Source organism: Mandrillus leucophaeus, unplaced genomic scaffold, assembly GCF_000951045.1.
Source record: "Mandrillus leucophaeus isolate KB7577 unplaced genomic scaffold, Mleu.le_1.0 Scaffold72, whole genome shotgun sequence".
Lineage (NCBI taxonomy): Eukaryota > Metazoa > Chordata > Mammalia > Primates > Cercopithecidae > Mandrillus > Mandrillus leucophaeus.
In genome coordinates this window covers 6,526,071-6,541,774 of record NW_012107808.1, presented here as the reverse complement: position 1 = coordinate 6,541,774, position 15,704 = coordinate 6,526,071, and positions in this window count along the sequence as shown.

Below are 15,704 nucleotides of genomic sequence, written 5' to 3'. Positions count from 1 at the left end.
GGTAGGTCTTTTCAAGGAGTGTGACTCCCTCTGTCCCATTCCCTGATACAAAAGAAAACCTGAACCAAAACAACACAAATGAGAAAGGCTTTGAAGGAATTAAGAGAGCGTTGCTTGACTTGAAGTCTCATTTTAGGGTATCAGTGCCTAAATCCTCCTCACCTCCCACACGCAGGGCATCAGCTGGGTCAGGTCACCGGCCCCGTCCACCTCAATTGCCCTCTCAGAGTTCATGTAGCCTTGAAATCAGGTTTTGCTTGCAAGTATAGTACTGTGCAGCCTGGGGTTCTTTTAATTTTATAGTCTGCTCTTTCTGCAGTGCCTAGCAGAGTTCTTGCAACATTAATGAGAGAGCAGGTAAGTGAATCAGGATCTGCAAATGGACCAGTGAACAAGAGAAGAAGCTGGCAGTAGGGAGCTGAAGAAATAAACGCGGTAGCAGCACAAAGAAGAACACACCTCGACTCTGGGACCGATCGATGCTCAGAACAGGAAAGACACAGGAAGTAGGACCAAGTAGTCCGGTAGCAAGGACTGGGTGGGAGGATTGCAGGTCAGGGGCACCCTGGGGGATGCACAGAAGGCAAGTGAGCCTCCATTTCTGAGTCAAAGTGCTTTCCATGTTTTTTATGTCAACTGAAGATGATTCATGTTTAGATCTTCTTCCTGTTTATGACCTTAATCTTCAGTTACTGGTTTCAGCTGAATTCTAAAATTACTTAAATTGGTTTAGCTTTTAGATGGAGATGTTAGGGTTGACAGATACCCTACAGTCATGGTTCTCAAATCTGAGCGTGCATCACCATTCCCTGCAGAGCTTGGTAAACACACACACACACACACACACACACACACACACACAAAAATTTCTGGACCTATCCCTGTTCTGACTCAGTGGCTCCAAGTCAAGGTCTGAGAATTTGTATTTTTAACTGGTTTCCCAATGAACCTGACACTGGTGACTTGCAGATCCCAGTTTGAGAAACACTGCACTACAGTGCAAATTCTTTACTTTTCCAGCAATATTAAGTAAGCCAAGCAATATTTATTTTGGAAAGAAGTATGTGGAATTCTACTAATGGCTCAAAAGCAGATGCAGATTTCCCAAGGAACTCAGTTTAAGCTCCACGGCCATCATTTGCATGGGCCACTGCCAAGACTCTGCACCTAATTTTGAGCTCATACAATTGTATTTTCTTACTTATAGATCCCTGCTCCCCAGCCCCCACCACCAATTATTTGTATAAGCTTCAGGCTCCACATACTGCCGGCCTGCCCTTGCTCCAATACTATATATACATATTTTTTAAATTTAACTCTGGAGTGACTGGGTTTTTTATGTAGCCAAAGTCCTTGCCTATCTGTCCTTCCTTGAAATCATATCAATTTCACAATACTTTCAGCTTCCATCTACTTTAGAATACCCTCTCTCTAGAATAGCTCACAGCCTGGCTCCCACTGTCTCCTCTCTCCCGCTGTTCTCTCATCTCTCGTCTAGCCTTTGTTATTGAACAAGTTGTCGCCACTGAATTCCTGATTTTTCTATAGGGTAGTAGCACATCGTGCCCTTGTGCCTCCATTAATTTGTCAGCATTGTTATTGGTTCTGCAGCCTAGCTTATTTAACCATAGGAGTAGTAATAGTTTAAGCCGCCGTTAACATGAACGCCATCTATTTATACATGAATAGCTACCTTCCCACAATGGTATGTATGCTCATTTTGTATAGGTTGATTTTGCTGATATTCCTGGAGTTTTGCTAATGTATTAGGTATCAGTTCAATACATTATGATAAAAGAAACTCAGAGCTCAGTAGGGATACCATGGCCTGTAATGGAGAAAGCAGAACAACATTCTCATAAAGGCTGAGAAATATCTTCTAAAGAAGTGTGCTCTAGGAGCAATAGGAATATCTGTATTATTGTCTGACGAATTCTGTGGAGCACCTTGTCAAGAACAACAGCACAGAATAGGATCAATTTAAAACATGCAATTATACAATATGAGTATAAGACCCCAAAGTTCTTAAATGATATGAGCACATGCAAGCCTTCAAGACAGTTTTGCATTGTCAGCCAAAGGATGCCCCAAGGCCAGCATCAGCATTATTAACAGAGCTACGTAAAGATGCCTTCCCAGATCCAATGCGCGAGGATTTTTACGCATTTCTTTGTTTCACTCTTCATCTCCATTTGTTACTAATTTTTGCATCTAAGCACAAGGTAGGGGGATCTGAGATGAAACTTTGTTTCTGATCAACTACAAAGAAGTTTTCTAGCATCTGTTGAGCTCAGCTAGTAAGCACAATTTATAAACCAGGGAATGACTAACCCCTGTAACCATTTTAATGACCCTAAAATAAAGTGCTTAGAGCAACATCTGTCCCAGCAGCTGGGTTCTCTGCATGAGTGGGCAGAGCGACACATTGGGACAAATTCTGTTCTCCCTTTTGACAGAAACAATTGCAGCAGATCATTTTTATCGTAATCAATTTAGGTACAGTTTCTTGGAAACCATCTGTGTAGTGTTCATAGATTGTGCTTAAGAATTTAAATGTGTATATTTTTGGTCGCTTGATGTAGCATCTGCTAATGGCCACATAAGTTCCACTTTTTATGCAGAAAGCTGTTTCCTTGTAAAGGGATTAGTAGAATGACTACTTGATTTTATCCTTTTAACTACCCAATAAGCTTCTGCAGTTTGAATGACATCCGCCACAGAGTGTTAGTTGTAGAATTAATTGCTTAAAAAAATAAAAACCGGAATTTGAATTATATGACCAACAAAGGCTCAGTGAAACATTTTAATATATTCCCATCTCTAGCTCATAATCTTAAATTAATATGGTTGTGTATGGGCAATTGAAACTAAAGAAAAGCATAGCTTTTGAAAACAACTCTTTTTCTTCCATTTTTCCAGTATTCATTTGTGGCTTTACAGCTATTAGTTAAATAACTCTATGAAGAAATCAAATGGCTAAATCAGCCAACATTCACTTTAGCTTTGAGAATAATTTTAGAATCATATTAAAATAAAATTGCTCTTAAAATACAAGATAATGAAAACTAAGGGGCGTCAGTGCAGATACAAAGAATTTACCTAAAAAAATGCTGTCAGCTATAGTTTGGGGATGAAATGAATTCTATAATGTACCTGAGTCTTGACAACACATTTCGAACAGAGAGATTCCGAGTCTTGCTTGAGAACACTCATGAAAATATGTCACTATCCAGAAAATCTAGAATAATGTAGGATTTCCATGGTTTGGAAAAAAAATGTTTTTTTTCTCTGATAACAGGCATGCTTGGCCTCTTCTCTACTCAAAAGTATTTGAAACCACTAAACCACAAAACTAACTAGATTACCAACTGGCTAAATAATTAAATAAACAAAATAATGCCAGAATTCAAATTCTATGACAGTATACAAGCCTTAAGCTTGCATAATTTTAATTTTCATAGAATACAAAGCAGAAATTTAGGAGGAGTATATGTAGTTTTATATTCAACCCTACAAACACATATTAAGTGCCTATTACGTATGTGTGAAGTGCCGGAGTTACAAGATGAGTGAGAAGCAGTTCCAGCGGTGAGGTGTTCCCCAGAGAATGTAGAGGAAAAAGCAATCTGTGACTGGAGTGGTTTCCTCTGTGTTCTCAAGGTTCTATTATGGATGTACCTCAATTTGGCACAAACTTTGACTAGTTAGTGCAGCAATCAACCTGATCATATTCATCTATTTTCCATTTACTCCCCTGTGGTAAACAGTCTTGGTTTTCAAAAGAGTAAATAGTGAATTGATTGTGATTGTATGCAGGTGATCCTAATAATCAATTATTATTTGCTAAGTTGGTTGTATGTCTTTGCATTAGGTAATTGAACCACTAATAGAATGTGAAATCAGGACAGCTAATAAAAAATGTTTCTTTGTTAATTTCTGTCCCTGAGGTTTGAAAATTGTGTACTCACCAAAGCATGAAGAAAGAAAGAGAAAGATGTTGGTTACACAGGGTTGAGTTCACAATAAGCACAATAGAGGGGATGGATCAAATTTTCCAAGGAGGTTTTTGCTATAGATAATTTGAGTGTATTTCAGGAAACATATTAGCAGAAGTAATTTATGGTAAGTTCTGAATATGGCAGGAGGTGAGATTACTTCAAGCATGTGCCATTTTTGGCTCCCTGGTCTAGAGAAGTTCTTTCTACCCAAACTATCAATCAGCTAAATTATTTTCAAACTTAATTAGATGAAAGAATTTGGTCCTATGATTTGAATGTGCTGGAAGGTGTCCAGGCTACTAGAAACGTCATTTCAATAATACCCTTCTACGCCATCTGTAAGAATCACACCAAACAGACTTAATGCAGATGAACATAACACAAAACAGAACCTACAGCAGAGGAGGGAAACAGAGTTCATGCAGAAATACACAGGCACACATGGACACACACGAACACACACACACCTCAGATCCTGTGGTAACACAAAACTATATGTAGGGGCCACAGAAAAGTGAACAGCAGCAGGCAGGAAAGAAACTTAAAGAAGAGGCTTCCTCCATTTTGAGATCAACATTCCTCCAAAAATAGTTTTGTATTTAAAGCTTCCAATTAGTCCTTTCTCAGATTGTCTTTTGGGATGTGGTCCTTCGGAAAAGTACATTTTTTTTTCATTTTGATGGATGTGTGTGTGTTTGTGTTTCTAAGTGTGTGATGTCGATATTCAGTCATAGTTTAAAGCAGTGTTTCTTTTTTCAGGAATAGAAATCAAAGGTTGTCTGGTGCTTTTGTAAAAAGACTTATGCCTAGTTACCAGCTTAGACTTGATTACCCAGCATCTTCTGGGGCATGTAAGGTGGGAGACTTGATATATATAATATGTCTACACAGAACAAATACTCCCAGATAGACAGAGACGGGCATTGTGAGAATGCCTGCTGTGGCTCTTTATGGAGGGAAAGACTCCTCTCAATTGGAAGATTTAGGAAGTCTTTGCATAAGAGAGATGACATTTTGGGAAATCTTTACTTGAAGGAGGGGTATTCTATTTGAGATGTACAAGATAGGTAGATTTGGACTTTCAGGTGATGAGAACAAAAGAAGCAAAAGTTAATAATTGCTGTATCTTCTTGCCTGACTTTCAGGCAATAAGCCATATTAGTAAATTTGATTTATTATTATTATTATTATTTTTGAGACAGAGTCTCGCTCTGTTGCCCAGGCTGGAGTGCAGTGGTGTGATCTCCACTCACTACAGACTCCATCTCCCGGGTTCAAGCGATTTCCGGGTTCAGCCTCCCAAGTAGCTGGGACTACAGGCATACACCACCATACCCAGTTAATTTTTGTACTTTTAGTAGAGACCGGGTTTCACCATGTTGGTCAGGCTGGTCTCAAACTCCTGACCTCAAGTGATCCACCTGCCTCAACCGCCCAAAGTGCTGAGATTACAGGTGTGAACCACTGTGAGTGGCCCGTATTAGTAATTTTTAATAGCTGAGGGCTGAAAACACCACAGATCCTGGGGAGATTTAGCTCAATTAGAGGCTCACTATTGTGTAAAGCATTGGTTTTCACACAGTGCAGTTTCTTGGACAAGCAACACCAGCATCACCTGGACGTTTCTTAGAAATGTAAATTCTTGGTCCCTACTCAAAACAAAACAGAAACTGAAGGCATAGGGGCCAGCAACCTAGGGTTTAACAAGCCCTACAGGTGTTTTTAGTGCTCTCTAAACTTTGAGAAACGTAGTATGAAACGCTGCTGATAAAATGTCCCTTCTGTTACCAAAACTTACTGATCCTTACCTTTCTTCCTTATAAAGTAAGGGTCTAGTTATCCAGCTTTTCCTGTGCCTTCACAGAGAACACTGATAAGAGCTCATCACTGACTATACTTTTAGGGGGCTTTTGGTAGTTAATCTTACTGATTATGTTTGCTGCTTTGATTTACAAAACAAAATATGGCAATTCAATGAGCTAGTACCATAAGGTCAAAAATCATATCATCACCCTGCAGAGCTCATGACATCCCCTAACTCCAAGGGCCTTGGTGTTAGGGAAGGGGGAGTCCAGTAGGTGCTCAGGTGCATGTGACACACAGGTTAATTCCAGAATATGCACGGTGCTCAAGCTCTTTGCAGGCTCATCCCTTCAGTTACTACAGGACCCTCAAGGGACCGTCACATTCCTTGTGCAGTGTGGGTAGATGAGGTCAGTAGCTCTTCCAGTCATGGCAGACTACAGAAGTTTGTGCAGATGAACATTGACCCAAAGCCGTGTTGCATTGGGTTTTGTTTCACAGTGGTGAACTTCAGTTGAATGGCCTTCTGTGCTTCTCCCTTCTGATGCACTTCGGGCTGGCTCTATCAATTAGGTTGGTGCAAAAGCAATTGCGGCTTTCACCACTACTTTTAATGGCAAAAACTCCAATGACCTTTGCACCAACCTAACATACACAAAGGCAAGTTGCCAGTGGAATTGAGCTGCCTCCAGTTGGAGTCAGAGAATCTCAGTGTTCAGAGTGCCCTTGGAGAGTGTGCGCTTCTACCCGCCCTCCTTGTTCCGATTGCCAGACCGAAGGCCAGAAGGTGAGGGAGCTCGCCAAGGGCATTTGGATGGGAGGCTGCAAGGATGGCGGCGGGTCGGCAGCTCAGTGTCGTTTCCCTGCAACGTCCGCCTCCTCGCACACAGACTGTGCCAAACGGCCAGGAGTGAGAAGCTCGGCTGTCTCCGTGAACAAGCAGGTGACATAGTGCCCAGAGCACACGGGGAGCGAGAGGGAGGCGATCCCCACGCCCCACCCAAAGGAAGCCGCTGCAGCCAGCCGTGGCTGCGTGAAGACATCGGCCCGGGGTTGGCAGAGCTTACTTTTTTTTTTTTTTTTTTTTTAATGTGAAAGCTCCTGGTTTTTAAATGTTGTCTCAAATGAAAAATGATTGTGTGGGATAAACAAACATGTTTATAGGTCTGATGGGGGCCATGGGCCACCAGTTTGAAAACGCCACCGTTTCAAGTGAAGTTATGCCCCACACTGTCTTTTCTCATTTTTTTTCTCCGTTCACTTAGTTTGAAGCCATCCCTTTTCCAGCCCTCCTGCCTAGAGCAACATCTGCTCTTATCTCTATGACCTACTTTTGTTAGCACCATTCTTTTAGCCTGTTATGTAGACTGTTTCTTCCATATCTGGTCCGACTGAACTCTCTTTTGAGATCCAAGTCACACCGCCACCGTGCAGCCTTCCTTGGCAGCCTAAACTGGTTAGGGACCCTGGCATTCTCGGCAAACACCACTTCTGGTGCTCAGCAAGCAATCTATGGCAGGGGTGGGTCTACACAGCAGATGAGAGTCACCTGGAGAAATCTAAGAGACCCTGAAGTTCCAGTCTTACCTCCAGCAGTTTGGGTTTAATTGGCCTTAGGTGGGATGTGGAGTTTTGTTTGTTTGTTTTCTTGAGTTAGTTTTTTTTTTTTTTTCTCCCAAAGAAATTTTATTTTGCTAGAGTTGAAAAATATTGAGATGTATAATGATGAGTTACTCATGGGCATATCTTGATTAATCAGGTAGATCATACTTACTAAAAAAATCCCCACAAAGAGCAGGGAGGAAGTTTTATATTTATGTTTTTCCCATGAAGAAAGCGATCCAGTGTTTTACCTATAATAGATGTTCCATTCATGCACATACCAGCTGGCAGTTTATATTCCACACATGGCCAATGAGCATGTATTTTGCCTGAGTTGTTTATACTCTGTAACTTCCTATGTTAAGGATTCTTGGGTTTCGACGTTGCAAAGCATAGTCCATTCATGAAATGGTCCAGGACAAGGAACTAGGATCATTATATCCAAAGCTGTTGCTTCTTTTCTTCTTTCTGTATTCTGGTCTTAGCTGATGACCCTGGTCACAACAGCCTCAAATAAACACTATTGGAAGAAGAAAGGGCTGTGTATTCTGTGGGGGCAATGGGACAGGAGAAGAGTCATGTTCTCTGCTGAATCCTTAGAATGTTGGTTACTGAGTCTTTAGAGTGTTGTCCCCCTTTTAGAGCCAGTAATTTTGGTCCCAAGAATGAATACTAACAGCAGATATAATATACCAAATTAACTCTGGGTGTGCATAAATATTTATTGCAATGTTACCTGTGATAACTAAAATTAAATATCCCAAACGTCCGAATCTACATGGTAAAATATTATGTATGTAGCCATTAAAAACATTTTAAAAATTCTCACCGGACTAGTATGCAGGTTGAATTGATTTTATAATGTATTTATGTGTCTATTCAATCAAACACATATGTATTGAAATCTACCATGTACAAGGCACAAAGCTATGGTACTCATAATCTAGATGGCATATTTCTAAATGTAGTAAAATGTTGCTGCTTTTATGAAAACATCTCAAGTTTTTTCATCATCTTTTCTGAGTGGATTTGAGGAAAGCCATTGAATGTCTGTGTGTATTTTCTTATTTTCTATTTGCTTTTAATAATTTCACAGTAGCCAAAATAGCTTTTATTTTCTTTTAGGTTTCTTTCTTTAGGCTTACTTTCTGGGTAAGTTCCTCTGCAAGAAATATGTTGGTTTCCTGGGTTGTAAAAAGTTATATTTACTAATTCTATTTAATGTTTTTGTTGATAGCTTGGACAGCTTAGAGATGAGAAAAAAAGGTAGGAAACAACTATCACCACCAGGTTTCCATCTTGAGTAACTGGCTAAATGGTGAAGACGTTTAAAGAGACGGGAAAGCCTGCAGGTAAGCAGGATAGGGGATGAGAGTGTGGTGTCGTGGGTTCTACCTGAGACATTTAACGTTTGAGATTTCTATGAGACACCCAAGCTGAAATATAAAGGAGGCAGCTGACTTTGTAAGTACAAAGGCAAGAACTGTTAATTGGAATCTCCAGTCTAGATCTGGTGTTTAAAACTCAAGTCATATGTGAGATCACACCTGTAAAGCATGGGACAGAAGCTATTAGAGGAGAAAAGTACTTAAGAAAGAGCTCTGAAGTGTTCCAATGTTTAGTATTTACGAAGAATGGAAGAAAATACAACATTTCACATGTATGTTTGTATACATATACATATGTGTTTATATATGTTTATATATTTCTCTCTCTCGTTTTATACATTGTTCTTTTAGAGTACTTGACCCATTATTTTATGTGTTTTCTCTGTTTATGTGTCTGTGTCTGCACTAGAATGTAACTCAGTGGCAAGCATCTTTCTCACTCACCTCTGTCTCCACATTGTTATTTGGTTGGACGCCAAGTAACAGATGGACAAATAAGTGACTCAGTGAATGAAAGACAGGAAGATGCCATATAAAATACTGGCAAGTATGATCCAGGAACATATACAGACATTGTATCTTTTGACATAGAAGTTCTTATCCTCTTATCCCAGTAATACAGTTATCATTCAACATTAGAATGACTTCCGGGGCATATTATAATCGTATTACAGATGAAGTGATAAAAGCAATATGACCATCGTGGTGGAAGAAAAAACATTTGAAAAAATGTACTTGTTTAAAGGACCATTGATAGCAATCTAGGAATACAAGTCTGATAAAATGTAACTACTCAAAATACAAAGAAAATATTACATGTAATGGCAAAATTTTAGAAGCATTTGTGTTTAAATTAGGAGCCAGAGAGATGTACCTGGTATCATAATTTTAATTCAGTAATCTTATCCAATGCAATAAAACAAGAAAAAAAAAAAAAACTACTGGAAGAGACAGTAGAATAATAATTTATAGGTAATTTTTTTATGTGGAAAACCCAAGATGATGAACAAACTATTAGAACTCAAAAAGATAGTTTAGTAAGTATATGGATTATAATCATATCTAAAACCCAGTAGTGCTTTTAATTCATAATTCATAATTAATTAGCTGATGAACTTGGTCACAATTCATAACTAATTAGAATGTATAATAAAGTAAAAGTATCTCTTACAATATCAATTGATATTCATGAAAAATAAATGTAAGAAAAATGTGTATTGACTTTATGAAAAAAATACAAAATGCTATTGAAAAAGACAAAAGATCTGAATAAACAGTGAGATACCAAGTGTCAAGAAAATGTCAGTTCTTTTCAAAATTGGCTATAAACTCAATAGCATTCCAATAATCATCACAAGAGTCTTCATGGAATTAAAAAAAATACGTAACCGAATCTAAAAGTCACAGATGAAATTGAAGGTACAGATAAGCAAAAAACAACAACAACAACAAAAAATCAGGAATTGAAAAAGCAAGGCCATAAATTATTCAATAAAAGATTCCTCAAGAATTTTTAATCAAACTAATGTAACATAAATAGTATTGTGTTGATGAAGAGATAGACAAATAGATTAGCAAAACTAAACAGAGGTTTTGGAAACTAACCAAAAGCAAAGGTGAGAACTTGGTGTGTTTTGGAGATCCAGGGAAAGGATATATTATTCAATAAATGGCTTTGGAAAATTGGCTTTCCTTTTGGCTAAAAAGATGAAAATTAGACTCTCAAATTTATATGCATACATCTTCCACACATATATATTCCAAATGGATTAAATATGTAAACATGAAGACAAAATATTTATTGTGTTAGAAGAAAACAGAGGAGACTACATTTATCACCCCTGAGTTTAAAAAAATAGAAGTCTTGAACAAGAAATAAAATGCACAACTCATTAAGGAAATGATTAATCAGACTACTAAACATTAATTATGTCTATATAATAAAAGGAACCACAAGTTATACAATAAGCCAAAGCATGGAAGAAGTTATCTGCAGAACCCCTAACAGCCAAAAGATCTATAAACATGTAATTGTACAAATGCCTATACATCAATAAGAAAAAGAAACTAATAAAAATGGCCAAAGACGTGAATCTGTGTAGGAAATTAATTTTAAATTAAGATATACAATAATGCTCAGTCTTATTTGTAATCAGAAAAAATTCAAATTAAAGCAAGAAGACGACGTCAATTTTAGAACCATTAGACTGGCCATTATTTAAATATGTGAAAATATGAAACACTGGTAAAGATATGAGGGAGAAGAAAACTCACAGACACTGATGAAAGTACACATTTGTAAAACCGCTATCAAGTAATTCAATCACTTGATCCAGTCATTCAATTTTAAATTTACACCTTAGGGAAAAACTCCCACCTATGTGGGCCAGGAATCATGTACAAGGATACTCATTGAATCACTGTTGATTCAACTATCTAAATGCCCCTCAATAATGGAATTCATATGTATATTGTTTTATTATCTTTGTCATATTACTCTACACACCTAAAAGGAATGAAATGAAGTAACATTGATAGGTCTTGAAAACACAGCTTATGGAACAAGCAAGTAGCAGGGCGTTGCAGAGTACGATTCCATGTATGCAAAATCTAAAACTAAGCAAAGAATTCCTCTTATTTATGACGACCAAAAGGGTGTGGCAAAGTGTGAAAACATGAACTGGAGAGATAGACATCAAATTTTCAGTAGACATTGCATCTGGGGAAGGAGGAAGGTGAATGGGGAATTGTGTGAAATACAACTTTATCTGTAAAATTCTATTTCTAATTAAAGTAATCTGAGCTAAAATTAGCATTATTATTTTGGTGTTGCATATATGACATTTTGTTATGTATTCTCTATAATTTATTTTAAACACAGAGAAAGAAGGGGGGGCAGAGCAAGGGCTGTAGTACAGGCTCAGTTCAAATACACAGGGACTGAGGACACAGCTCAGCTGTGGCTGAGACCCACTGTGCTTATTCAACAAAGCAAGGCAGCTGTCCAGCTGAGTGGACCTGAGAAACTGAGCTGTGTCCTGGGGCAGCAGTCCCCAACCTTTTTGGCACCAGGGATTGGTTTCGTGAAAGACAATTTTCCCACGGACCTGGCAGTCAGTGTGACGGTGGGGTGGGGGCATTCAAATGCATTACATTTATTGTGCACTTTATTTCTATGATTATTATATTATAATAAAAAATAATTATACAACTCACCATCATGTAGAATCAATGGGAGTCCTGAGCTTGTTTTCCTGCAACTAGACAGTCCCACCGGGAGGTGATGGGAGACGGTGGCAGATCATCAGGCATTAGATACTCAGCAAAAGTGTGCAACCTAGATCCCTTATATGCGCAGTTCACAGTTGGGTTTGCACTGCTATGAGAATCTAATGCTGTCGATGATCTTCAGGAGGCAGCGCTCAAGTGGTGATGCGAAAGATGGAGAGTGGCTGTAAATACAGATGGAAGCTTCGCTCTCCTGCTGCTCACCTGCTGTGAGACCCGGTTCCTAGCAGGCCATGGACCGCTACCAATCCACCGCTACCAATCCATGGCCCAGGGGTTGGGGACCCCTGTCCTAAGGGACAGGTGGGCTTGTATATGCCTACTGGTTGGGAGAAAGGTCCCTACAAAAGGCTCTTCTGAGACGTATTTGATGCTGGCCATGCAGTGGAACCAAATGACCTGCCCTAGGATGGGTATTGACCACCTAGTTCAACAGCTGAGTGGAGGAGATTCTGCAGAAATAGGACACTAGTGATTCTATCTTATAACAAAACAAACAGCTTCTCTATTTCTAAGGATGATTACTATAAGTTTCATTCCACATTTCTAACACAGAAAAAAAAATCCTTTGAAAATTCTTACCAGAAATATTTGAGAGGGGCCATCGGGAAGCTGTCTGCATGACTTTAAGGGTTCTGAGTTGATAACCCAATTCTTAGTATTTATTGATACTTGGGTTGGTGCCATACCTCCCAAGCAATAAGTATTCTTGATTAGCTCTGAGCCACAGCAGATGGCGAGTAGTTTAGAAATCTGATTTGTCTCTAACGCTCTGTTTTAGGGTAGTGTGGTAGATTGCATTGTCTGGCTTTGACAGGTCAAGTGTGACGTTCAGGTTTGATACAGAGCTTGTCACTGAGAGGCAGGATCTCTGGGTGGCAATCATTCATGTGTGTAGAGGGGGAGAAACTGGGTTGTTCTTGCCCCTCACACTGTCCTTTTGCTTAATCTGACTTTCCAAAGACTTTGAACAGCACATTTCAAATTAGAAAATGGGATAGTTTTGTAATTTATTGAAATGTTTAAAAATCTGTTTGTTCCTGGAGAATTTATCCTGTAGCCTCCATGTCTAGTAATATTTGAAATATCCAGGTGGATTAAGTTGTGCCCACAAAACAAAGTAAGTGAACACTGATATGTCGTTGGCTTTCAGTAAAAGGTATTAGTACCTGCAGTGCTGGTGTCGAAGACATTGTTCACTGTGAGATTTCATCTTCTCTCCACACAGATATATGTTTGATTATTTTTTTCAAATTCAAATGCCAGAAAATGTGTTGTTTTTCCTGAAGAACTTTTTTTTGCTTCTCTTTCATGGTTCTGTGCAAAACATAGGATTGATCTCTAGAGTCAAGGTGCATAATTGGGAATTGCCAACATCAACTTTTATGTGTTGCATGTTCTTAAACAAATTACTTAACTCCTTCTGCCTCAGTTTCCTCATTTGTATAATGGCATTGCTAACAGTCTCTTTTTGTACAGAGTATTGTTAAGGATCGAATGAGTTAAGACACGAGAAACGATTAGAATAGAACCTAGCTTAGAGTGTCCATTCAATAAATAGCCAGCACTATTAGACAGAAACTGATTAACGTAATGAACATATAACCTGTTTTTGGATTGGTGACTGTGTGGGCTCCATGGCCTGAGTGTTTATGTGCTGGCCTCCCCAGCCACCTTGTACTTTCCAAGGCATTGCTTAGAAGATTTTACTTTTAGTTTTCCATTAAAAAATTAATTTTAGTTCCCTTAGGTTTTCTGAACATAAAGGATTAGAACAGAGTGTGTACTTGTGTGTGTGTGTGTGTGTGTGTGTGTGTGTGTGTATGTTCCTATGTGCTGGAATTGCCCAGAAACAAAGCGTGGGTAAACAACACAGCCATTTCCCAACACTTGATGCAAATGCACAAGGAAATCCCACTGAGGATAGCCCCTAGAAAACTTCCCGGGACGCGGACCCCAGCTGCCCAAAAGCGGGGTCTTGTAGGCCCATAGCAACCTTGTTTTTGGTGAAAAATGCATGTTAAGAGTTAAAAAAACAAAAACAACAACTGTAGATTAGGCAAGACGGTGTGGGGCATGAGTGAAGAGTTGAGGATGGAAAGAAGTCGCTGTCTCTGAAATACTACATAAAAACTGATCACAGTGAAATTCTCATGGATAGATCGCAGGGTTAGGCTGTGATAATATCAGGGGGAAATGCATTTGGTGAAAACCTGGAGCCTAAAATTAACCTAAATCTTTCCTAGAATTTAGACCTTCACCCATCACAACTTTCTAAGCCCCAGTTCTCTAAAATACTAACACCAGGGCTCCCTCTCCAAAGGTGACTAGGATTTAAAGGAGACCATAGATGTGATTCCTAAACTCAGAAAAGCATTCACATAGAGGAGGTATCATCATTAGGATCATTCATGTTTCTATTACCAATTTCTTTATTGCGGTTGTTTTCCAGAGAGTGGTATCTTCTCAGCTGAGGACAAGCTGAGCCTGTAACTTCTCCGCAGAATGCAGGTAGAGCCTTCTCCGTGCTCTCGGGCCAGAGAAATAAAGGAGAGGGAGAAAAGAACACTCAGTGAAGGAAATTGTGCAGTGGGAAGCTCTGCAATTGTCCCTGCCTGTGTTTGCTAGCAGCCAGCCTGGCTTAGGGTCATTAGCTTAATGAGCTATTGTATTTTTTCTCTTTCTCTCTAAAAAGTCTGCTGAAACATCCTCCCAGGAGCCAAATGAGGAGGCGAAGAAATAAACAGCAGCTGATAGCTGAGGGAGCTTAGCCAGAGAGCCCGTCAACTCAGGATGTCTGTCCCCAAGTGTGTGGGGGTGTGTGTGTATGTGTATGTGTGCGTGTGTGTGTGTGTGTGTGTGTGTGTATGCGTGCACAGGAGTGGGGTGATTTAGAGGAGGATGGACAGAGAGAGAGACCTGTAGAAGAAGAGGTCTCTCACACTGCAAGTGGGAGCAGCCTTCCAGAAGTTCTAGGGGCCTCCCTAGAGGTGGCTCTGGCTTTCAAGGAAGTAAAGCGGGAGCACAGCTAAAGTGAGGATGTGAGGTGATTTCCCAACCACGGTGATCAAGAAAGCGTGGCACATTCACCCATGGATGAGTCTTATCTTTAGATATGACGTTGGCCATTACAATGTTGGCTTATTTAGTTTCAAATGAGAAATGAGTTACTGGACACATGCAATGGTAGGTTTCTAGGGCTTCTTGAAAGAATATATGAGCTACCCAGTGACCTACTGTATTATTTCGTTTTCATACTGCTATAAAGAACTGCCCAAGGCTGGGTAATTTATAAAGGAAAGAGGTTTAATTGACTCACAGTTCTGCATGTCTGGAGAGACCTCAGGAAACTTACAATCATGGCAGAAGGCAAAGGGGGAGCAAGGCAACTTCTTCACAAGGCGGCAGGAAGGAGAAGTGCTGAGAGGGGAAAGTGCCCCTTAAAAAACCACGGGATGCCATGAGAACTCACCCACTATCAGGAGAACAGCATGGGAGAAACAGACCCCGTGATTCAATTACCTCCACCTGGTCTCTCCTTTGATACATGGAGATTATGGGGATTATAATTTGAGATGAGATTTGGGTGGAGACACAAAACTATATCAACTATGGAGGCAACGGG